General features: G+C 46.1%; 2 protein-coding genes across 2 annotated transcripts in view; both read left to right on the forward strand.

The window, feature by feature from the left end:
* Positions 1-25,509, forward strand: part of SLCO3A1 (solute carrier organic anion transporter family member 3A1) — a 111,845-nt gene that overhangs the window by 55,350 nt on the left and 30,986 nt on the right. The gene's annotated exons all lie outside the window — the stretch shown is intronic.
* The window catches only part of CHD2 (chromodomain helicase DNA binding protein 2), a 284,189-nt gene that overhangs the window by 18,304 nt on the left and 240,376 nt on the right, over positions 1-25,509 (forward strand). The window lies entirely within an intron of this gene.

The following is a 25,509-nucleotide window of genomic DNA, read 5'->3' on the forward strand; positions in this document are numbered from 1 at the left end:
CAGCGTGCCCCTGGGCACACCTGTCAGAAGGAGCTTACAGAGGAGGAAGCGAAGGAATCATCTTACAGCCAAGCCACACAGGGGGACTGTAAATGCCTTTTAGCAAGCAGCTCAGGAGACAGAACAGAGGAGAAAACACGGAGATTATAAGCCCTGGCTGCTTTTCTCCAAGGATAAATTTCCAGGTGTTCCTTATGCTATTCTGGGTTATGAAACCATTCAGACTTCTCCCCTTTCTAGCTGTGGTGCTTACTCCCCTCCCTGCCATGCTTAGTGCATGCAAGCAGTTTTGTCTTGCTTTGCTCTGGTGGTTCCTGCTTAGCTGTTCTTGCTTAGCTGTTCTGTTAATGGGGTATCTGGGAAGATAGATGCAAATTGTTCAAGTTGTGAATTCTTATTTAATTTTTCCTCTTTCTTCACTTTTCTTGCCCCATCAAGATAAACCAAAGAACCATAAAATGAACTGTAGAATGATGGAATGGCTTAAGTTGCAAGGGACCTCAAAGACCACCTTGTCCCCTCTTACAAGTAGAGTTGTCAACCAGTAAATCAGGCTCTAGCCCGGGTCCCATCCATCCTGTCCTTGAATACCTTCAGGGATGGGGCATCCACAGTTTCTCTGGGCAAAATCACCACTTCATCAGTAAACCAAGCTTTGGATACTCTTATTCTTTCCTTCCTTTCCCTTGGATTGACTTTCGGAATAAGATCCTAAACCATGATTTCCTCTGAAGCACAATGATCCAGCTGATTCCTGCATTCTGCTTGTTTTGATGCTCAGGCAACTGTCCTGGGAGCCTGGTGGCACCAAAATCATCTCTGTGCCCCCAGGCTTGTGGCATCCCTTTTGATAAGACTGTCAGGGTTAGAGCACACACTGCTCTGGCTGAAGGTGTACCCATCAACCCCAACCAAATGTGTTTTTGTTAACGTTCTTGGAAATTGAGCATATTTCCCCTATTACAAATATGGATGTGCTCCTAAGGCATTATTCTGAAACCTATTCTGAGTGTTGTTTACCTGCCTGCAGAAACATTTGGGGTTGCCCTGAACCCATTTGCCTGTGATGAGATTGTAATAAGCTTACCGGTACGCTCATTGCAGTCTGAAATTAAAATGAACGTTTGCTGAATTCAAATTGTTGACTTTTTTCAACCTTTTAGAAATAATAATTTGTTTTCATTATTCTTTGCTTCTCTGGCTTTTGGTGCATGTTTGTAGTCCAGCTGGGGGTTGCAGCAGCCAAAATGCTGTGAGAAGAGTCTATTTTTCTGCTACAGTGAAGCATATTGCAGCAATGCCTACAAACTTGAGCAGAGAAGAGTGCCTCATTTTACTGCATTACATCCTTTTCATGTGGCTTACTCCTGCTTTTGGCTTTTAAAGAGAAAAAAAAGAAATCTGCTCTTGCACTTAAGGTAAATTGAAATTCAGACTCATTTTTGAAGCTCTAGTTGTTGCATCTGTATGTTATGGAGGTCTCCGGTGCTATTTTGCCATATAGTGAGGGTTTCCAAAGCATGGCTCATCTGGTGCTCTAAAAAGACTTTGTGACCTTGGTTTGTGATCCAAGTTACTGCTGTTGAAGGCTTGGCAGATGAACTGAGCCAGTTCTTTGCTTGCTAAAAGCAGTCCCGGTGTGAACAAAATATGGGACCTTCAAGGCTGTGTGTTATGCTGCTGGGAGGGAGAGGGAAGTGGTGTTTGCATGTAGATGGGAGAAGTTAAAAGATACACAAGAAGGCAAGGTGCTGAAATGCTGTGTGTGGCATGGGATTTCCTAGGCAAGGAGACTAGTGGCTGAAGAGGTGTGTTAGCAAGTTCCAGATACCCATGGCAATGGTTACCTACCTGAGCAGGGGTTTCCCAGCAGCCAGGCTTCCCCAAACCCCAGCCATGTGCTTGGCCAGCACAGGGGACACCACACAGTTTCCCTGCAGCTTTGGAGTGCCGGGCTGGTTTCACCTGCTCCTGCGTACTGTGAGATGCTGATACAAGCTGGATAACACTAATGCTTTGCATTAATTTGGCCTCTTAGAGAAATCAATCCATCACACTAATTGGGTGCAGTGCTTTGGTGCCAGGTGGCTGTCTCGAGTCCAGAGAGTTGGAGCACATATGGTCTGCACTGACTTCTAATAGAAAAAGGAATTAGTGCTGGGCTATCTCTACTTTTTCCTCTTGCAGAAGTTTAATAAAAGATATGCTGAGCCATTGCTGATCTGACTTGCATCCTCTGGAAATAGTTCCTCAACGACTACAGCTGTTTGATAATGGGGTGGAGATTTAGGCTCTTCTATATGTTTTGAAGAAAAGGTCAGTATTTGCAAGCTTTGAGTACATGCTAATTAATTGCCCTGGTTTCTTTGTCCATCAGGCAGCTGGAACAGAGGCATCTATCCATACCTTTGTGTATCAGTCTTTTAAATTGTTATTGATAAAAATCTTGATGGAACTTATTTTTTAAGCTTTTGATAGAAACAATTCTTGTATAAGACAAGTTTTGAGAAACTTCTGTCCAGCTTGTGGCAAGTGTTTTCAGCCCCCTGTGCTGTACTTAGCTGGTGGTGTCAGGCCCCAGTTGGACTGACTTGGAGCAAAAAGGCTGTCCCTGTATCCCTAGCAAGTGTTGGCATGAAGGATGTTTGGATCTATCTGTCCCTGGAAGATCTGCTCTATTTTATAGAGATACTGCCTTATTGTTGAGTGACTTTGATGCCTTCCCCTGGGCAGTGAAAACTTAGAGCCTGTGTATACTGTTGTGGGGCATCTACAGGAATTCTGTTTTGCCTGGATCACAAACACAGAAGCAAGCTGTTCCTTGGTGTGTGAAAAGCAGCCAGACAACTGCAGGTACTGCGTTCAAAAGTCTGATGGATTTGTAAAGGTGCAATTAAAATACTGAGAAGGATTTTCTCTTGTGTTATTCAGCCATCAGTGTTTTAGACCTGATGGAAGAGTCTTGGGGCTGATTGCTGGGTCACAGCAGTCTCTGAGTAAATAAAAAACAAGGTGGGTAAACTCGTCTCAACAAAGTAAAGTATTTGATTAGAAGGGAAAGACAAAGAGAAGAGCTCCTCATCACAGGAACTGCAGCCAGAATCCATTCCAAGGCTTCATGCTGGTACGCCTGTGCTAGCAGGTGGAGGAGCACTGAGCAGGCACCTGGATTGCTGTTCTGCTGCCTCTGGTTTGTGACCACGTAGTTATTTGTACATCTGTGTCTCTTCCCATATACATTTATGCAGAATTAGTAATGTGTCTTTATTCCCAAAAGATGTTGGAAGTGTCCTTCATGTTCTGTAGTGCCAGGCACAATCAATATCTACAAACGTAACAGTGAACACCATCACTGCTCATACACCAAGAATAGCAGCTCTTGCTCATGCTGTCATGGTCCCATGGCTGTACAAAGACCTCTCCATGATGGAAAATGCATGGAGTAAATGTTGAGCAAACATAAAACAACAAAATACGCTTGTGTCATAGACATTGATTGTCTGTCTCTTCAAATTCATACCCTGAAAACAGTTTACAATGTGTTTGCTGTTCTCCCCTTCTGAATGACTATCTGATTAAGGAATAAGCGTGAGAAAAAAAACAGGCTTCTAGGTCCTGTATTAAATTCAGCAGGTTCACTCAAGGAATCCTTCTGCTAACTGGGCACACTGTATGTGAGGAGGCACCATGGCTTACTTCAGGGTATTCTCCTGGAGGAAGAAAGGCACATTTGAAAACAATCAAGTTATAGCTTTCTCCTGCATTGTATTTACATGCCAGGATCCCTGACGTGTGGAGATTTGAGCTTGTGGCTTTTAACTCTGCCTTTCATCTTTTATCTCTTCAACAACAGTGCATCTAGTGGGACTGAAGAAATGAGAGTTTGGGAATATTTATTTACATCCCTGTCCTCTCAGGGTTGAACGTAAGCCGATTTCCACCAGTGCATATGCTGATGGCCAATCCAGTCTAGTTTTAAATGGCTTATGTGCTAAGGTGACGCTTGGGAAGCCCGGGCTGCAGTTTGGTAGTTGTGATCGATGAAGTGTGTTCCTGTTGGCCTTCCCTGTGAGATGAGGAAGTCTAATTAGACCAACTTCAGTCAAATTATTTCAGACTGCAACTCAACAAAGAATTATTTACTCATACAAGGCTTCAGGTGTTCTGTCTCCCATCATATCACTGATTTTCTTAGCCAAGGTAGTACTGTAACTTCTTACGTATGAGATCTCTGATTTGAGGTTTACACCTTTCTCAAATTCTTAGTTCTAGCTCTATAAAAAGATCAAAACAAACGTGCCTTCTGTTCTTGGTGCTATATCCTTAGCTGGATTGAAATTTTTTCATGTTACCAGGAAAATTTCATGGTCAAAGCCAACTCTTGAGGCATGGGATGGAGAGATGAAGCTCACTGTTCATACCCCAGAGTGAGAGACCATGTGTGGCCCTTCCATCAGAAAGGACTTTATGGATCTCTAGTGTGTAAAATGATTTTGGTATTGTATTATAAGCTGAATCATTTTCAGGGAGGGATAAAAGTTTATTGTTTCTGACATCTTTTTTTTTTTCTGACTGTTTTACACTTTGACATTTCTCTATTGCAACTTGTTTTCCTACTCACTGACCCCAGATATCATAATGGTCTGGTTCAAAGGCTGCAACTAGCCTCGGATTTTGTGCTCTGCTAAGCCTTCATTTCAGTTCAGTTTACTGAATTGTCAAGTATGTACCTATGTGAGTTGGCGAGAGATGGAAAGACACCACTGGAATTCTGATGACTGAGAAACTGTGATTGGGGCAGAAGGCAAAATTTCGTATTGCTGCTACTGCATTATTCATGGGAAAATTAAACATGAGGTTTTGACCTTGAAATACTTCTTTTTTTTCCCCAGTCATTAGGGTTAGATATATTGGCTGTAGCCATGGAGTTGTTGCTAGGATGCCAGGAAACTGATAAATGTGTGTTTCCTATGTGCAAACTAGGCATAATTTCTGAGCTGTCCATTCTGGTGAGATCTGGGAATGACCCCACAGCACTTGGAGGTGTTGGTACAGCTCTGTCCAACGTGTGTTTGGTCACTGAAGGATGAGCGTGAAAGCTAAACTCCTGCAGGGCAAAACTGATGCTGCAGGCAGTGGTCTGAATGAGCAACCGAAGGGTTTTTGTCATGGCCTTCTCATTTTAATAGATTTTCTTTTAAAATGAGGCTCGGCAGCAGGAGAGACGCGATCATTTGATGCACGTCCGTCACATTGTTTTTTATATTTTTATTTACTTGAATTTGGCTGTGTGAGATGTGGTTGTATTTAAAATCCCTTCACAAAACAGTAGATGTTTTCATGGCAGCCACTGCCACAGAACACTGCCAGGGCACCATATAGAGTGGGACCATTATAATATGCTCAGAGCTGTGACATGATCTCTTGGAAAGGGCAAAAGTGGAAACAAATTCAAGCTTAGAGTCATGCTAGAATTTGTAATATGCTTTCACAACACTGTGTGGAAGTTGTTAGACAAATGCAGAACCTCCTCCTGGAACTGGAGTTATTCAGTAAGCATCTTGAGTATTAAATGTGCACTTTCCATTCCTTATAATTAGGCTGTGACCCCATGGTTATGATGTTCCTTTATGGTCAGTCTGTGGAGGTCACAGTGGTTGTAGCTGACTCTGCTTGTGTGGAGGAATGCTCAGGAGCACATATTCTTGTAGAGTGGATATGAATTGACAGCAGGCAGCAAGATGGGGATTTTTTTTGTTGTTTTTATTTATCCTTCCTAATGAAGCACAACTCGCTTGCAGGTTTTGAGGTGCAACACAGGCACTGGAAGTCTCTGTTAGTGGGAGCTCCCTGTTCCCCACAGGTGGGCAGGACCAGCCCAGCACCAAAGACATGTGGGCAGCAATCGAGGAATCCTTGCAGTGCTGAGAGTGAGATTTCTCACCTCCTGGGCCCTGCTTTGCTGCTAGCAGGGAAATGTGCTTCCAAAGCACACATTGTAAAAGAGGAGCAAGCAAGCAAGCTGCAAATTGAGAAGAAATAAACTTCAGAAGAATTTCCTTTCTGATTTATGGTTTGACTCAGAGAAGCAGTGTAACTTAGCCTATTGCTAACAGTAAAGAAAACACAGAGACGTTTTTGCTTCTTACTATGTTGGCTTTGAAATAGGTCGGTCCATTCAGTGCTATTCTCTCATTAGGCCCAAACTGAGAGGATGAAACTCCATGCCTAATTTTCATCAGCTGCTGTGAGTGTGGTAGCCAGCCCAGCCAGCACCCTGGATTGGTGGTGATCACCAGCAAGAGGAAATCCACTCATGTCACTGCATGCTGGGGTGGTCCCCAGCTCCTTATTGTCCTTGGAAACTTTGTTGCCCTCTTTAAGGTGAAACCAGTCTGACTTCACAACTGCATAGCAGAGGAGTGTGAGTTTGGAGATGATTTGAGCCAGCTCTGTGCATGCTTTTAAGCACTCCCCACACACCGCGTAAACGCGGCTGTGTGTTTCGGTGGTGTAACAGCTGGAGACCATTATGGTGTGACAACACGGCTCTCCTACACTTTGTAAGAAATTCAGTTTTGTCGACCTACATTTATTTCAGCCTCCACGCGAACTTGCTCTGCATCTCTCACTTGTGTTGTCGCAGATCTGAAACACACTGAATCAGGAAGCAGAGGCTTGCCAGGGTTGTTAAATAAGCAGAGTCCGTGTTATTTTGAACCTGTCACTGTGTTTTCTTGCTCACGTGGTCCTGGAACACATCTCCTGCTGGGGGGGAAGGGAGCGTTTGTGAACGTATTTCTCAGGATGAGTCATTGTGCTAAATACTAATTTATTTATATATTTTTTAATTTGTCGCTTAGGATTAGATGTTTCTGAATGTTAGGCAAAAAAACCTCAGTTAGCTGGTGGTTCGAGCCAAGAGGCCTCAGGTGTGACGTGTGAGCAGGGTCAAAAGCATCCTTTTGGGGGAGCCTATATTTAGAAGCTACAAATCCTACCTCTTCCATGCACAGCTCTATTTTTAGCAAGGAGTGCTTCCTCGCTCCCAGCTGTGATCTCCAGGAGCTTCTGTGCCATGTCACTATGCTGAGAGCTTGTTGCCCATTATAGAACATGAGCACTGTGATAATTGCACCAGGTTAACCAGCGACAGAGTGGTTATATTTTAGTTTCCTTTTTCTCTTTCTTTCCGTACCCATTAGTACCACTCTCAAGAAGATAGCTGAGCTGTGATCAGTGAGCAGATGTGGATGAGCAGGCAGTTCAACGAGGTCTGGACAGCTGTGTAATGCTTGGTGGAAAGCTCTGTTGCCTTCCCCTGCTTCTTCCCCACCCACAAAGCCTTCCAGTTTCCTAGGTTCTGGATAAGGCATCCCACATACTCTAAGAACGAGTTGTAGAGAGGCAGAGGAGCATGGGGCAGCATTAACATGTATGACCGTGAGTACAGTGCCAAGAGATGTGAGCGCCTCAAGTATTGGCAAAGGGGAGGACAGTAGTGCAAGAAAGTGATGAAGCTCATCCAATCTGTGGACTTAGAGTCCTGGAATCATTAAGGTTAGAAAACACCACTAAGATCTCATAGTTCAGCTGTCAACCCATCACAACTGTGCCCACTTTTGAGGGAATGGGACAGGGACCTTTTCATACATAGTAGCTTCCTTTTACGTACATGGGAGTTATAGCACAGTGCCACACAGCAGATGTTGCTTTTTGAGAATAGGGTCAGAAAAGGTTTGCAATGAATAAGTGATTAGTAATCACCCTGCATGGCCCTGTGGGAAAAACGTGCTGATTCCTGCAGCTCGGTGTCTGCTAGATGCTATTTAATCCCACTTGTAAGCTCTTGAAGGTATGGCAAGAGGAGTCTTTGCAGGTGGGATGCAAGGGGCGTTTGAAGAGCTGAGTGAACAGACATGGTAAATGTGGGGCAGGGAGGGATGTGATATGCAGGGAGATGAGTGCTGTCTGCTAAAGCTGTGTGTGTCATGAAGGAGTCCTTCCACCAAGACAGCTCTAGAGTAACAGCACAAAGGCTCCCACAGCTTCTATGCAGTGCTCTTAAGCCCCATAAAGGAACTTGTATTGAGCCAGACCACAGCTCATATTGAAGCTGATTGCTGCACTGCCTGACCAGTGGTGTGGTGCAGGGTAGGGAGGGCTGGGAGCACTGCATTCACACCTGGCTCCTTGCTCTGAAGGTATACGTGTCTGTGCTGCCTGGTCATCCTGCCTGGCAGTGGCTGGGTGCTGTCCCCCATCACTACTGGCTCTCTCTCTCCCTGCTTCCCTGCCCTTTCTCTGGGGTTAGTCCATCAGTTGGCTTCATGCTGTTCTAAAGAGCCAGAGGGGAGAGTACACACCCCAAAGCACCTAAATTTTTCCAGTGTGATTTATCTCTTGGGTCCTCTGTGAAACTCGCTCCCGGAGAACGGCTCTGATGGTAATTTGGGCACAAAAAGCTTTCAAACAGTGCATTAGGCTATTTGGACTTTCTTTTTTTCTTTCTTCTTTTTTTTTTTTTTTTTGCGAGCATACTCTTTTTGAGGTTGATAATGCCAAAGTGATAGGCTTTTTTTGGTCCATTCACTTCTGTTTTTCTATCGCTGCACGGCCTGGGAATACAATATGCTGCTCTGCAATGGCAGACACTGTTCTCGCAGTGTTCCCATCACATTCAGAAATAGGAAGAACAAGCTGTACTGCGAACAGGATTATTTTTGTGAGACTCTGCTCCAGCTTTGCAGTTCCAAGAGCTTCAAAGATGTCTGATCTTTGGCACGTTTAGGGATGCAGAACAAGCCTTGAGGCTCTGCCTGTTGCTGCCTGTGCAGTCCTGTCCTGTTTCCCAACTTCTTGTTCCAAAGGTGTTTTGCTCCTGGTCTCACCTAGCTTGGTCCCCATAAATCTGGGATGAAGGTGGCCTGAGACACCCTTCCTGAAGGGATATTGCCAACATCTCGTGCTTTTTTCAGGAGTGCAAGGCTGATTGTAGCCTCTGGAAAGGGGCAGGCGCTGCCAGAGGATGGTTTGTGTCTGGTGGGCTGAATTGCCTCTGGTCTTGTCCTCCTGTCTTTGGAGAGGATGGAGTGCCTAGAGCTAGGTGCCTCTCTTGTGCCTAAATAGATGGGATGTGTCTGAGCTGGAGAGAGAGAACTCACTCAGTTGACTGTGTCTGTGAACTCAGTGCAGACAAGTTTCCTTCAGCAGCGAAACCCACAGAAGTGCTATGTTGGTTTTCCTCTCCCAGAGAGCTGAGGAAGAGATTGCTGCACATGGGTGTCATCAGTCAGGACTTCTGTCCTTTACCTGGGGCTGCTGTGTTAGCAGTGGGCTCAGAGGATGAGAGACCTGGGCTTAATGTGCTGGGGAAGATGGCACCATCTATTTGATTGTTAATTATCTGCCTTTAATATATTTCAGGCACTTGGAGCTTTATTTTTAGAGACTGATTTCTCTTTGTAATTAGGTATAATGGCTGAAATAGCTGTTCTTTAATGACCCAGATCTGATCAGGGGTTGACACTGCAGCTAAATGGAGTGTTCTTATCCTTTGCAGCTCTTCCCCTTTTCTTATAGTTTGGGGTGAATGGAAGATCTCGGTCTAAAACCCAGGGAACCAAAGGAGCTGAAGCTGCCCTGTGGCAGGCAAGAGGCAGATTCTGTCCTGATAGCATGGGTGCACGGCCACAGCAGCGCACAATGAGGCCCTCTGTGCTGCTGCACACAGCCACGCTTCGCTAATATTCTCCTTAATGACAGTGCTGTGATACTCACACCCAAAGATGAAACTTAAGGAAGGCTTTTTCTGCCCCAGCTGCTTTCTCTTGATGTCTGCTGACCTAATCTGTGAGTAGGAACCTGACCTCCTTGGTTACAAAACACCGCAAATAATGATGCCAGGAGCTAAGATCTATCAGCCTCCTCCTCTTAAAAAGATTTGTTGTATTATGGTATGTGTTGAGTGTTCTTGTCCTGTGATTTAAGGCTCTGCTCATTGACTTAAATATTTTCCAGAAGCATTTTGAACCTGCATCTGGGGTTGAATTTCTGGCTTGCAAGCCTTACAGTTCAGTAACTCACAGGCTCATCTTAATACACGCCTTCAGGAGAGGAGATGTGGCAGCGAGCACTGAAATATATGCTCTGTTCACAGAGGCAGCAGTGGCTGCATCAGATGATGAATATTTGTTCATCCTGACACCGAAATGCAGGCTTTGGCTGGAGGATCCAGGTATTGTTGTGTCACAGACATATTTTATTACATTTTAAGCTACAGCAGCTGAAACGGCACAGTTGCTTCCACATGATAAATAAGGGAAATAAAAACTGATTAAATAACAGCCCTCTGAAAGGGAAGAAGCTGCTCGGAGCTTTCAGCCTCCTGATCTTCCGATTTGCTTTGTCTTTGCTTTTCTTTTTCTGGGTATGCTTTATGGTATACGGTAAAATATTCCCTGGGAACTGCATTATGTAACTTTCAGCAGCGTTAACCTGTGATGAAATGAACACTGAGCCATTCAATTAACACTGCACTATTACTTCTGCTGATACACACAGACATATTAATGGCGTCTGCGTTGATGTTGGTGGTGTAAAAATACTGCTGTTGTCAGCGGTAGGAATTGCTAGGTGGGCATGCAGAAGGGTTGATCCTGAGGTGCAGTGAAATCCCAGGGATGCTGGTGCCCAGCTGGAGCTTTGTTTGCTGCCAGGGGACCTGCTCAGCATTTGCAGTTCTGCAGAAGCTACCCTGGGTGAGTTCTTTGTTGCTGAGTGGATGTTTCAGTAACAACCAAGTTACTCTTGGCTTTTATTTTCTGTTTCAGAAATAAATCAACCCACCGGAGGTGGTCGTAAAATTGCAGAATGATTAAGGTTGGAAAGGAGCACTAAGATCTTCTAGTCCAACCCCAGCCCAGCCCCACCGTGCCCCCTGACCACGTCCCTCAGTGCCACATCCCCACAGTTATTGAACACCTCCAGGGACAGTGACTCCCCCACCTCCCTGTGCCAGTGCATCGCCACACTTTCAGAGGGCAGTTTTTCCTAATATCCAATATGACTGTGGATCAGAACCCATGGTGCCTCATTTTCAGGGAAAGAAAGAGGTGGAGATGTAAAGAAAACTGATTCAGCAAGTGATAAACGGGAAGGCGCCTCAAAGTATCTTTGTGATGAAGGAGATGAGAGAGCTCCAATAAATGCGCATGGGATAATTTGTCCCTGCTACTGGGTGCCCTCTGGTAGACATGGGCTTAAGAAGAGTTTGAGTCAAGTATCCCTTTCAAATTACTTATTTAACGTTAAATTCTAAGAAAAATGTTGTCATGTCTCCAAGTTTCTTCTGTCTGAGAACACAGAACAATTTGTCCTGCTGTGTTCAAGTACCAGATCTTGACATCAGCGGCATCTGAAAGCCATCACAAAGGTCTTGTATGGCCACAAAGCGTAACCCACAAAGCTCTGTGCCCCAAAAAGCTGTTGGTCATGCTGGCTGAAATGCGTGCTTGGCAGATCTAGGAGTTCTTACGCTGCTTTAGGTGCTAGGAGATTAACAGGAAGGTCGTCCGTCCCCAAAGCACACACTGCACGCATCGTGGGTGCGTAACTCCAGCACCAGAAGTTTGTTAACAGGTTTATGGAGCTGGCTTTGATGTATGGCAGAGGAGCAGAACAGGAATGCACTGCGGGACAGAGGCAGGCCCTGCTCCAGAGCAAAGTCTTGAGCTTAGCAGTGAGCACTGAGCCTGGTGCTGGGCTGCAGCAGTGTGATGTGAGCTCGCTGGCTGTCAGCTGCACTTTGTGACCCCTTCAAAAAAGAGTATGGTACACTCACAGCAACACCCTGCCCCGCTGCTTCATTTGCAACTCTGCTGGAGTGGCAGATCCTTTCAGGGACTGCTGTGCTCCTCTAGCAGCATCACCTGCCCCATCAGCCTTAAGGTCTTAGAGGAAAAAGCATGCTTAGTTGGGTTTTTCTGTTTCTTTTTTCTTTTTTTCCCCTTGGTCTGTAAAATAGGAGGGCTTGGATAATGCACAAAGTGCTGCCTTTCATCCTGTTAGATCTATGGTAAGGGTGATATTTGCTTATCCTTGCTAAAGATTGGTCTGACCCCAAATCAGAGTTCACACCTGTAAGTAATTCATGCTGGTTGATAAATCATCATTTCAGCTCGGCGGGTGACTTATCCCACTTAGTTTAACCCATGTGGTACAAGGATGCTCAGCACTGTGCTGCAGGTGCCCACAGGCTAAACCAGAGCCCCCGTGCTGGGAGGCTGCCTGTCGACCATCCAGAAACCCTCCGGTCTGCACTGATGCACCTTCAGCTTGTAGTTTCCAACTCAGCCCGAAAAACATTTGTTTTTCAGATCATCCTGCATGGCAAAATGGCAGAATGAGCTCTCTGAGTGCTGCTTTTTGAACCTGACCATACTTTGTTTCCCTGACCTTACCTAGTTGGGAGTAAGCCAGCAATTTATATCATGTCAGAACAGAGAAAGGTGAGTTTTTTTCCCTAGTGAAACATGATCCTGGATGTGAGTATCTGGACATTGTCTCTGCAATAATACAGTTTTCCTCCAGAACCACCTTGGCGTCGTGCCCATGTAATTAAGTCAAAACGAGTAAGCAACACGTGCTCCGACTGTGCCATGTGGTTCCTTATTGTGTGAGTTACAATGGAGCTTCTCAGAGCACGCGGGTTAATTAACATCTTTTAGGGACCTGAATAATAGATAATGGTGCATAGGGCTTTAATGTGTTGGGCTCTAATCAGTTTATTAGAAGACAGATGAAGACAACACAGCGGGGCAGTATTATCCTTGCCTATAGCCCTGGAAATTAAACTGCATAGTGTTTATTTGAAATTAACCAAATGAGATCTGTTTAAAAATGTACTAGCCCCCATTTTGTTCAGGTCTATACTTAACTTGTTTGTTTGTTTGCAGTGTTACTGGAGGGGAAGGACAGCCATGTTCAGCCCCTTCTGCAGTGCCTTGTAGCACTCGTTAGCATTGCTTTCTGAAATTCCCCCTTAGCTTAATTACCATTAGAGCCTGTACCCAGGCAGCATTAATTAATCAGTTGCAATTTTGAAGGTGGCAGTGGTGACCACTGTTAGATGTCTGCAATCAGCTTTGCTGCCCATGTGCTGGGGAGGGGCTGTGAGCCAGCAGCAGGCTCTGTGCTCACCTCTGGATGTCAGAGGTGGGAATCCTGCCTTCCTCCATCTGCACAGGGCAGGATGCGGTGGAGGGAAGGGCGTGTTGATGAGTGCATCTCCTTTTCTTTTGCCTCTGCTACCTTGCAGAGGGTTGTCCTTGCTCTGCCACATCTGTAAGAGTCATCGGGGATATCTAAGTGCTGACCTGCAACACCTCTCATTTTAAGACAGATTACTCTGTGATGTGTCAGATAGCAGAGCTGCTTTTCAGCTTGCCCAATTCATGCAAGAATCTCACAAGCTAAGCGCAAGGCTTCACTTCTGCTGTTTCTTTGGCTTTGGAGGTGGGTGTTGTATCCCTTTGCAGGCTGCATGCAAAATGTGCTGCTGTCCCAGCATTGGCATAGCCCTGCCTATGGTGTCAGTGCCCCCAGCTTTACCACTGTCAGAGCTGGAAGTGACTTGCAGAGCCTGTGAACTTCCTGTGGGACCTCTAGGCTGCCTGCCCTATCCCCACTGCTGCTCGGCAGGTGGCAGCCTGGCAGGCAGAAGCTCTCCTCTGCTGTTCCCCAGCAGTAGGAAGCAGGGCAGGTCTACTGACCTCAGCTCCTTCTCAAAGGAAAGAAGGCAATGCTATGGCTGTTTTTGCAAAATGCTTTGAGATCTGGGACTGTGGAAAGTGCAGTCCCTGATCTGAGCGTTACTTAATGGAACTGTGACCTTTTCCAGCCCTCTGCGTGTTCATTCCTCCAGCTGGCCTTGAGGAGATGCTGAACTCTGATCCCAGCAGCTAGAGCTGCTCATCTGACCACCCCTAAACCAAAAGGTCCAAGTGGCTGTGAGCAGCATAAATAGGTCTCTGCTCATTGTGTTGCTCAACGCACAGCCACGGAGTACAGCTCCAGGAGGCTGGAAACAGTATACACCACTGCCTTCCTTGCTTTATTCACACCACCTCTACTTCTGACCATTTCAGTCAGAGAGAGCAATTTGTATTCTTTCTGCCCACAAAGATTGTGAAGGGCCAATGAGCAGTGCAGAGTAACTTCCCTGAGATGACAGCCCCTTGTTCACGTGTATTAGTTCTCCTGCTTCTCCCTCTGGATTATTCACAAGCCAGACAGTGCGCTGCCTAAATACCAGCAGTGAGTAATGAGGATTAAGTGTTACCTCTAATGCTATCGTTATGAATATTTCAGAACTTTCTGTTTGGGCTTAACTGCTATTTTGGTGCAAAAAAACCTCCAGTCTTGGAGTTGAGCTGCTGTTGGCCGTGACATCACGACGCTGTGATTTGGCTGTGGCATGACACACATCTCGGAAAGCTAAGCTCCCTCAAGCCTCTTATGTAGATATGTCTGAGAACTCTGGGTTGTGAGGGAAGCGTTTCCTAGTGAAAGTGGTACGTCTTTAGTGTGCAACAAATGCCACTTTTCTGACTGCTGCTGCTGCAACCTTTCAGTTGGCTCCTTGAGTTATAATGGTGATGCATCTCTGGGGAGCTGGCCAGCCAGCCAGGCTGCCACAGCACATTCCTATATGGAAGGAGATTTTGGGAAGTTGGACTAGGTGATGTGTAGAGGTCGCTTCCAACTCAAGTGATTCTGTAAGGAGAGAGAATGTCGTAGTGTGAGGCTTGTACCTTGTGTGGCAGCTTCCTTGAGGGGATGAATCAGGGCAGCTGCCCCCAAAGTATATTTTTTCTGTTTTTCCTCTTACAAACTGCCCAGAGCCATTAGTTCCTGGCAGAACACCTTCCTCTGAGAGCTTGGTGACAGCCCTTACTGGGAGTTTTTTTTCTCAAAGTGCTGGGCCGAAAACATCAAGGAGATGGGGAGGTGGAGTTGATCGGTCTGAAGGGCTTTTTAGGTCTTGTCATTGCCCAGGAGGAAAGTCATGAGAGCAGCTGGATGAAAGCACGCCTGCCCATACAAGGGGACACACTGTCACCGTGTGCTGCCCAACTGTGCAGTCAAGGGGGGTGGGGGAGGGGGGGGAGGAGATCTGGAGGTGTTACATCCTTTGCGTGCTGCGTGTCTCTCATCATGCTCTTTTCAAGCACTTCCAAGCCTTCCTCTCTCTCTCTCTCTCTCTCTCCCTCTCTGACGCTTCTGTGCAAGCCCAGAATTATTTCAAATGCACATATTAATGAAAGAGCTGGGAAGGTTTGGGGAAAGGTCTGTCTCTGTGCACTGAGAGGTGACCTATTTTCTTCCACATCATCTTTTCTCGCTGTGACAGGACCACAAGCACTTTGCTCTTCACAGTGTGGCACAGAGGAGGTGGCACAAAGCAGTGGACTGGGGACAGGGGCTTTGTTTGCTGCTGACCATTGCAGTGGGACAGTCGCAGCACGTTTCTTACCAGCTTCACATTTCTGCATGCACCTGCTGTTTAAAGCAACAGCAGTTTTCATATACAACATCAACAGTTTCCTATTGTTCTTTTTCCTCACTTGTTTCTGAATTCCCTACTCCCCTAAATGCTCGTCTTTGCATAGTGATATTGTACATATCCCATGCTAAAGCTGGGAAGATCGGTCCTGCACTGAATGTAGTGATGAAGCAATACAACCTAACACAGCTCTGCTGTAGTGCTGCTGAGCAGTTATCTACTTTCCTGTAAGAACAAACTGTATGGACGCTAATACGTTTGCTCTCCGAAAATTAAATATTGCCAAACTACCCTTCATGGCACACACTTCAGTTATCATCCCAAATGGTTACTATCTCCTATTATTATTATGCAGTTAACGGTCATTTACAGGGAGAGAAAACTTTTCCCTCTCCTAAGTGGAAAGGTATAATAATTTGCCTGAAGGCTTCAGTTAGCGCGCTGCAGATGCTCACAGTCTGTGATTTCAGTCCCAGGTAATTTCCTTCAGCCACATGCCCTGCTACAGTCTCATGCACGGTCTTGTCAAAACGCAGTGATGAAAGGATTCGAGCTCTCTCCTGCAGCCTGCAGCTTTGAGGATGATCATAAAGGTCACTCCTGGATCAGAAAACCTTCTTGGGCTTTCCTGCACCTTGCTCACTGTGGCGGTTTTCTAAGAGGAAGATTCATTCAAGTGGGTGCTCTGCAGGTTTGCATCAAACAGGTCTGCATTTTTCAACAGAATATATTCAACATTATATCATTTGGATGAGAGCAGAAGTTTCTTAATCTCGGATGAGATGAAACAACCTCTCCATAGCTATTTTTCGCTCAGCGCATAACGATTCAGTAATATCAGTGGAGCATTTGGGGAATGTTTCTTTTGGCAAAAAACGCACAAGGCTCAGTGATTTGTCTCGACGTAGGACTAAGGGAAGAATTTCCACAGGAGTGGAAAACTCTTTATTTTTATCGAGCTGTTCTTCCAAACTTCCCATAGAGAAACCCAGCTCTCTGAAGCCAAGGGCTCTTTTCCTGGCAACACAGGAACCACCACCAGCGATCACAGGCGTGGGTTGACAGTCAGACTTGATGACCTTGGTGGTCTTTCCGACCTTAATGATTCTATGATTCTGTTCACAAGTGTTTATCTCCAAACCTGGTTAAATCGTACATTGAACCTTGTAAAGGAAAAATAGCAATGAGGGGAATTAATATGGAGGGAAATGCTTTTAGAGTTGCAGCTCCATTGTGGAAAGGAATGTAAACAGGATAATGTGAAAACCATGTTCCCTTCCCCTCCTCGTGGTTCAGGTTACGGTGGGAAAGGCAAAATTGAAGTTTCTGCCAGACGTACGCCTGCTTTGCAAGGCAGAAATACGCCATAAATACCGAGCGCTGTCTGCTCTGGATCCTTCTAAACACACTGCTTGGTTTAATAACAAAAACTTTCTGGCAGATGATAGAAGAAAAGAGTGAAAGCAAAGGCAGAGTGTTCCCCTGAGATGGCCATTTCATTGGTAATGCTTTACCACAAAACTAAGGCTATGGTTTTCACGTTGTATCCCCAGCAGGATGTGAGCTCCGTGACATATGGCAGAGTATCACATTGATGTGGATCAAGATCCTGTGGGTAACTTTATAGAGCTCTACTCCAAGGGAAGCTGTGAGCCATCCTGCAATCCTGAAGGAATGCAAGAGAGGGCAGGGAGGTGGACAGAGCCTGGGCAGATCTTCCTGGTGACCGTGTCCAAAAAGAAATGTGCCATCTGAGTGGTCCTTGAGCAGGATGTGTACTGGGATTAGCTGCTCTGCAGCTTAGCAATGTTATTGGTCATATTTCCTTTAAAATTCAGTGGCTGTGGAGATTGAGCATTCATGTTGAGTGTAATTGTGAGTACATAGGGCATGCTGCTCTGTGAAGGTGCCAGGTGCTGTGTCCTTTCTGCCCGTGGTGTGTGCCAAGTCCAAGACTCTTTGCTGTGCTTGATGACTGAAGATAAAATTAAGATATGCTGAGTATTAAAGGGAGAAGGACAAAGTTGAGTGAGTGACTGCATGAGCTGTGAGAAGGTATCTGTTCAGGATTGTAAAGGACATAATGAGGAGTCAGATGTGTGTATTGACTGAGCATTTTTTAATAACAGTGCTGGAAAATCATGTAGGATTGAGATCAAACATTCCTAAAACCTTGTGAATATCCTTGGTCACATTCCTGGGTGCCTCATTCCTCGTTTTTTTCCACTTTCTAGCTTGTTTAATTAAGAAAATGACAGGTGTGTGATATGCAGTAGCAGGAACCTCTTACTTGACCAAGAGACTGATTCATCTCTGTGTGAGGCTTGGCTCTCGCCTGGTGTTTGCTATGCCACGAACTGCCATTTCTTTTTTGGGAGCTAGAGATGGTAGAAATTAGAGGGTAGAAGTTCAAAGATGGAGGAAATGAGTGGTTTCCATTGGACTAAAAGACCTGTTCTCCTGCCAGGGCAAAGCTTGCTGCGTCCTACCAACCCACAGATGAACTCCTGACGGTGCTTTGAGATCTTTCCATGATACCACATAATAAGCATCTGTAATAGCTATAAATACAGGCAGGGCTTGTGGCCAAGCTGCTGCTGCACGTAATTACAGAGCTTCCACTGCTGTCCATGGCCACAGAGTCATGAGCTATTAGGACTCTGTGTTTTAAGGTCCTTACTCTCTATCAATAACGTATTAGCCAGTGTGCAAAAACCCAGCGCTTTCAAGATGGCCTCATTGCCCAAAGTCAGCTCGAGCACACTGAAAAGAAAAGGGAGGGCTGATGTTTGGCAGGTTACAAGACTACAGCTTTTTACACTTTTTATATTTGCCTATATTAGCTTTGGGTTTGCTCGTGTAGTACCAGAAGTGCTTAATGCTGCTTGATGTGGGAGCAGAGGGGAAGAAGTTGGTGCTGCCTGGATATTCATGAAGGCAATGCCAATACAGAAAGCCTCTTATTTTTGGTTGCTTTGTTGTTGAAAGTAACTCTCGATTCTCCTTTCAAACCTACCTCTCTCTGGAGTCAGCCTTGCAGACTCACACTTTCTGGTTGCGTTACAGTGGGTTTCAGCAGGACTCTAATAACTAATCAAGGCTGGAATCAAAGCAGGTGGTTAAAAGGGGTCTGTTGGTCATCATTTTGAGCTCTGGCAGAAAGCCTGCCCTGGAAAACGTAATTACTGCCCTTAAGAATACCACCAACCCTGCCAAAAATAATAAAAGTGGATCACCATCCAAAGCCACAGCAGCTGGAACGTGTGGCAGCAGCACAGAGCAGCAAGGGGCTGAGTTTTCATGGAATGTACCTTCATTCCTCTTCCTGGAGGGAAAATGGCAAACTCAAGTTTTCCACAACAGAATGCTTTGAGAACAAAACGTCTGTGAGATGGGTGTTTTTGTTACTGTTTCATTTTTTTTGGGGGGGGTATGGCTGTATCTCACGCAGTACGAAATCTATCCCGTAGAAGTGACAAGGTTTTCTTCCAGCTCAAAAATAATGTTTCATTTTGAAATTCTGAGAAAGAGAGTTTTCAAAATCCAGTCTTTTCTTTTTTCATTTTTTTTTTTTTATTTTTACCCTTCCCAAAAGTGAAGTGAAGGATAAGCAGCCATAATCTCCTGAATCCTCCTGACTTCATCAGGTGCATTTTTCCAACGGCACATCAGTCCACCAGTGGATGGATTCCATTTACAGTATGGGTTTCTTGGAGTGCTTTATGGGACTGGGCTTCCAAGTACCAGCAGTGGCAGTTTGCTGGCAAGACTTGCATCACATAGGTGGTGGCAAGCTGTAAACTTCTTAACCAGCTCAGGTCCAGTCAGAAGGGTTTGATAGTGGTTTAATCATCTGAGTGCTTACCTGTGCACTTTCTAGGGATGTACTTCTTACAGGACCTATGTGCTGGAAGCAGTCAGCAGGAGACCCAGGAATTCACAAGCAGAGCCATGTTGGAGCTGGGCAGGAGGCATGACTTCTAGGAATTCTGCTTGGAGACATTTGCAGTGACTCAGTTGGGTGCAGTCCCTTGTTGTCTACCAAGGAGAAGGGCTGGTTGCAACGAAGACACTTTAAAGGCAATTAAGGAGCTTCAGATGACCTTAGTGGTCTCTTCCAACCTTTATGATTCTATTGTTAATTTAAAAAGAAAGAAAAACTGCACCTCCACCCTCTTGAAAGCATGAAGCCTTCACCAGAGTAACTTCCCCAGGCTGAGCCTCTGTCCCACTGAACACCTTGATCTGAGTCATTTTGGTGCATTAAATGGGATATTTCAGGTGCTTTTAATTCACCTCCCAGTTAAAAAGGTTGACTGTAGGAGAGAATTGTTCCTCTTGTGTGGGACCTTCATCTTAGTGCTCCTGGAGAGCTGGAAAAGGGCTTTGTTTTCATCTTTGTGCTGTGGTTGTGGTTGCTTAATTAAAGGAGACAAGCCCACAGTGATAGCAGCAGCTGTTCTGAGCCCTGGGGAGAAAAACAGTCATCAGGGACCGGGTCCTCTGTGTCACAAAGGAAAATATTTTTATGAAATAGGCACAGGAGAGCTTTACAGTTCCTCATGGCTTCTGATTTTGTAAGAAACCTCAGCAAAATTTCTGTGTGCCTGGTAGTTTTGAGAACCAGAGCAATGGACATGCAGTGGCTGGTGGAGCTCTGGGGATGAGGTGCAGAGTGGTGTACTCCATCAGCAACACAGTCCTCTGGCTCCAAGTGCTGGGGTTTGTGCTCGTGGTGGAACCACGCTGAGAGGGACTGCCAGAAATTATATTGAAAGTAATCTTAGACTGGGGGATTATCCTGCATGCAGCCAGCTCCCCATCCCCCATTACAGACTGGCATCTGGCATCCCCTGTTCTTCACTGTGTGGGGAATGGGAGTGTCTGAAAGGGTTTGTCAGACCACAGCATCCCTCTGCAGTGCTCTGTGGGAACGCTGCTGTCCCAGCCTCCTCCTCCTGCTATGTTTCTGTAAGATGCCCTTATGAGCCCATGCCTGGCTTAGGGCTTTGGGCTGCATTTCTTGTGCTTCAGACATAGTAAATTATACTTCCAAGTGATGCACCTGATGGTAGTAAATAGTACATCTTTCAGACTTTGCAAACCCTTCTTGCTGAGAATGGTGCATGAAGCCTGCTGTGCAGCAAGCACCTCAGGACTACACGCTGCACACTGCAGATGGGTCACCTCAAGGGGAGGAGATGGGTGACCCAAAGCCTGCTGAGGTCAGTGGAAGTGTTCCCACAAACTTCAGCTAGGTTTGGGTCAGTGCAAAGAATGACTATTGTCAAGAGCAAATACTTTTTCTGCTGTTGTTTGCAATACAAGGAAGCAAAACAACAGAAGTTTTGTTTTTAATTTCCTTCCCTTCCTGGTGGCTCAGCCATTGCTAGAATAGATTAAATCTATTTTGCATTGAAAAGCGTGGCCCTTTCTTAAATGGTTGGTACTGATAAGTGTTATCGGCCCTGCATTCCCAGCAACTTGCTTTGCATTGCAGGTGATTCCCAGGCCATTCCTTGCTGCAGGAATTTAGGGCTTGCTTGTGCATACTCAGTTGCCTATGGGTTATGCAGCATATCTGAGCAGGAGTAGTGGGGGATGTTGCAAGGAAAAGCCTTTTCATCAGTGAGGTTTGCACAGAGAGGGTCCGACAGGGAAGGAACAGAGCTGAATGTCTCTTCCTGACTGCTTGGCTGTTTGTGAAAGCAGCAAGCTGTCTTGACTGACACAGTCAGTAGTGATACGATGTGCTGTTTCCTCATTTAAGGTATGTGGGATGGGAAGGGATACCCCAAAGGCTAGGGTTAAAATGGGAGGGAGGCAGGGCTGGCAGCCTCCTCCTCAAACCAATGTGTTATATCTGAGTGGAGCTCTGTGTGCAGATTTAAAAAATAAAGAAGTAAGGAGGTGTTGTGCCAACCTCCAAAATGACAAATGCCACAGTTCAGACTTCCCAGGCTCAGGGTTTTGCCCTCTGTGTGTGAATAGCTCATTGTATTCTCAGTTGTATGATCTACTGTTGTTTTTTTTCCAGTGTGGAAAGAGGTAAAGAGGCTTTCATGGAATTCAAGTGATGGAGATAAAACATCCAAGAGCCACAGGAGGGGCATATGTCCCCATTTAATGCATCATACTCAGAGATGGGTTAGGCAGCTTGCAATGGGAATCACTTAGGTTGCAAAAGGCCACTGAGATCACCCAGTCTAACTCCAACTCACCCCCACCATTTCCACTGACCACATCCCTCAGTGCCACATCCCAGCGGCTCCTGAATACCTCCGGGGACAGTGACCCCACCACCTCCCATTGTTGTTTTGTCTGGTGTACTCCTGTTCTTCTCCATACCCACTTGGTGTTAATGAGAAATTGACAGTCAAAGTCAGAGGATTACAGCCTTGTAGAGGGGGAAGTGTGCCCTGAAAGTGCATTTCCATTCTGACCTGCTGCTGGCAGGGTTCCTGTGATCTGACACGAGGAAGTCTGCTCTTCTTTAGCTGAGGTATCACTGCAGCTTTGGTGAAACAGGTGTTAGTGCTTAACGGCTGGAAGGAGATGAACACAGCTCGAAGGCATGTGACTGAAACCCTTCGAAGTGTACTTGGCACCTAGGCAGACTTCTCTTTTGGAGATGTATTTAGTGGCTGCTTCCCAAAGTAATTAGCACAGAGAAATTCACTTGAAATGTGGAAATCTCTTGTTCAAGCCCTCAGGTGTTGCACGTACCTATGAGCATAGCGTTTATACCTTCAAAAATGGTGATTTCTAAATAACCTTGGTGATCTTAAGCGTTTTGACAGAGGGTAATGGAGACAGCACTGTATGGAGCAGGGATGTCTATGCAGTCCCATGCGGTGCGTGTAGTTTTGTAGGCAGTTCTGTCCAGGATGCTTGCATGACTCAGGCAATTCTGCAGGTTGCTTGTATGTATTCTGTATGTCAATATTAGGAGACAGGGCGTCAGAGTGATTGCAGCTTAGGTCGGAAAACACTGCTACAACAATAACACTGTGTACATAATCCTCCATGAGTGTTCGTTGCTTAAGTTAAATATGCAGAGACTGATGGAGATGGCTAGTGGATTAGTGTCTGCTGTGCACCGTGCCAGGGATTGATTAGCATAAGCAAATTTCTTCTCTAGCTTCCCATTAGCAAGGAAGGAAATGCAGCAAGCAGTCCCTCCACTGCCTGGGAGGGTGCTGGGATGCTCAGAAGTGGGGAATGGTGAGCTCCCAGTGCCAGCTGGTAGGGACCATAGCAATGCTAAGGCTTTGTAGTGGGAGTGTCCCCGTAGTTTTCTTTTCAGAGCTCACAGACTGACTATTTTGCTTTCTACTGTGTTAGCAAATGCAAATTTGAGGTTTGGGGAGCTTTTGTCACTGTGCAATTTGCTCCTCTGCAATCTCGTTGGTGATCCTATTTTGGCAGCTGGGCAAACCGGTGACCCAAAGGCCAGGACAAATAGGGATCTAGGCTGGATTTTTGCTTGCTTGCTTGGCTTTTTGTTATTTCTGTGCTTATCAGAATGAAGGGCAGAAGCCAGCAAACGGGTGTGTTTGGAGCTGCCAGAAGTGCTGCAAGTCATTATGGAGCATTCAGGGCTGGGTGCTGAGCTAGTGCTCCTAAAGCAAAAGTGCAGGCAGTCTTTGTGCCACTCTGCAAATGTTGTGTGTGTGCATCGGGATCCCCCAGGGCCATCAGCAGTTGGTAGAGCATTGATCCTCTCAAACATAGCCTTGATAGTGCTGGGGACAGGGATTTCCTGATAAAACAAACGTTAACACTTGGCAATAATTGAAAATGCGAGTTCACAGAGCAAAAGGCCTGTTTATAGGAATGGGATTTCATCTCAAAGTCAGCAGGCATCTCCTTGGAGAAATCCTGACTTCTGGTGGAAATCAATCTTGAAGGGGACACTGGTAGTCTGGGGAGAAACTGCTGTGTGATGTACCTTCCATCTAGTGTACCTTCCTACCTAACAACCTCTTTAGTGATTAACACCTGAATGCTAAACACAGTCCAGAACGAAGAGCTGTGCTGAGAAGCTGAGCAGGTGTGGGAGGCCACCATCAGGAGCTCTGCAGCCCTGGGACGTCACATCAGAAGTTTATTTGTACTCAAGTGCATTTGTTCTTGCCTCTTGACAAGTAAAGGGAACTCCCAACCAGCTTGTGATTAATGCTTATTAAATACAGGGGCAAAGAAGTCACTCTGCAGCACTTCCACAAAGGGGTGTGTAACTTGTATGAAAAATAAATCCTCACAAAGAAGGAGCTGATTTGACAGGCTGCCTTCTTACCAGAAAGTGATTTGGTAAATTGCTGGAAACAAGAAAGGTTTGATAGGAAAGGAGGAGAAGAATTTGACAAGAGGTGATCGAAGTTGCCTTATTTTCATACCAGGTAGTAACTCATTTCCATGGGTAAAAGCAGGGCAACCAGAACTGAACCCCTCTATTGGGGTTCTATCACTAGCAGTCCCATGTAGATGGGAGAAGCCAGCTTCAGTCCAACGCTCCTGCATTGGAAGCTTAATAGAATCAGATTATGGCTTGGGTTGGAAGGGACCTTAAAGCCCACCCACCTCCAACCCCCCCTGCCATGGGCTGGTTGCCCCCACCAGCTCAGGCTGCCCAGAGCCCACCCAACCTGACCTTGAGCATCTCCAGAGATCAGGCATCTACAACTTGCTGCTCGCTGGAGCTGTTTCATGGCAAAAAGCATCTGCAGATCTGACTGTGAGAAATGCCTCATCTCCCAGCAGTGCTGTCTGTTCTTTCTCCAGGTGTTGTACCTCACAGACAGCAGCTGTGAGGGTGAGGGCCATGAGGAAGGCTTTCAGGAGGGCTCAGAATGTTTGTTCTGACACATTTTGTGTCTCTGATCACTAAAGCACCTCATAACACGAGGGCATCTTGCAGTACACTTAACAAGGCCTTGGATAAGAGGTGGAAAAACACTGGGATGCACCAGCAGTCGTCACTGGCTGAGCAATGCCTGAAACATCCATCCCCATTGCAGGCCTCACTGGGCAGCTCTGAAGTAGTGCCCACATCTGAGGGGGCTGCCGGTGTTGAGCTGAGGGCAGAACTAATAAACAGCTGTGGTACAGATTGCAGAGTGACCCAACCTCCACCTCCCATTCTTATCTAATACTAATACAAATCTGGAACCGCTTTGATCCCCGTCAGAACAGAGACTAAACATTAAAGTGAATTATCCGAAGTTGCTCCTCATTAATCGACAGCTGCAGGGACTCTGAAACATCTGCCAGGATTGTTTCAACGTTCCCTTCGCTTCAGTGGCTGCACGGAGGCAGCAGAACAAATGAGAACAACGGGGCAGCACCACCTGGCCACGTTTCCTATTGGAGCCACAATGATGCAAATGGGCAGGCAAGATAAGGAAGAGAGAGGTGACAGTGGGTGAGAAAATTATGTATTTTCAGGGTAAACGAGGAGAAGTGTCTCCTGGGAGGGGTGGGCTGGGGGCTAATGGTGTTGCTGGGCTCTGCAGGACTGCAGGCATCCACACGCCGTGCTGACTCCAGTAGTTTTGCTGCAGGAAGACACCATGAGTAGGACGTGGCCGTTCTCATCCTCACACTGTGTGTCTCAGAGGTTACGTCAGCTGATAAAAATCACAGGACGCCCTCTGGAATCGGTAAGCACTGCCCACAGTGCAAAAGCCTTTCTGCAGAGCCCTCGAGGGTTCAGGAGGATACGGTGTTGGAAGCTGGACAAGGGGCTGCGGTGTCCCTTTAAGCACAGCACACGAGCTGTGTTCCAGTAATCCCTTCTCAGGGGCCTGCCCCGCAGTGGGAAATGTGGGACAAGCAGGGTTTTGAGATTATCTTCTGCTCTGCAAAACTATTCCCTTGGTGCTTTATAAAGAGCTTGCTCCTGCAGCAGGCAGGAGGCAGCAGCAGCTGGCTGGGGCCACCAC

Source organism: Cyrtonyx montezumae, unplaced genomic scaffold (genome assembly GCF_038088225.1).
Source record: "Cyrtonyx montezumae isolate F1298 unplaced genomic scaffold, pur_monq_1.0 scaffold_17, whole genome shotgun sequence".
Classification (NCBI taxonomy): Eukaryota; Metazoa; Chordata; class Aves; order Galliformes; family Odontophoridae; genus Cyrtonyx; species Cyrtonyx montezumae.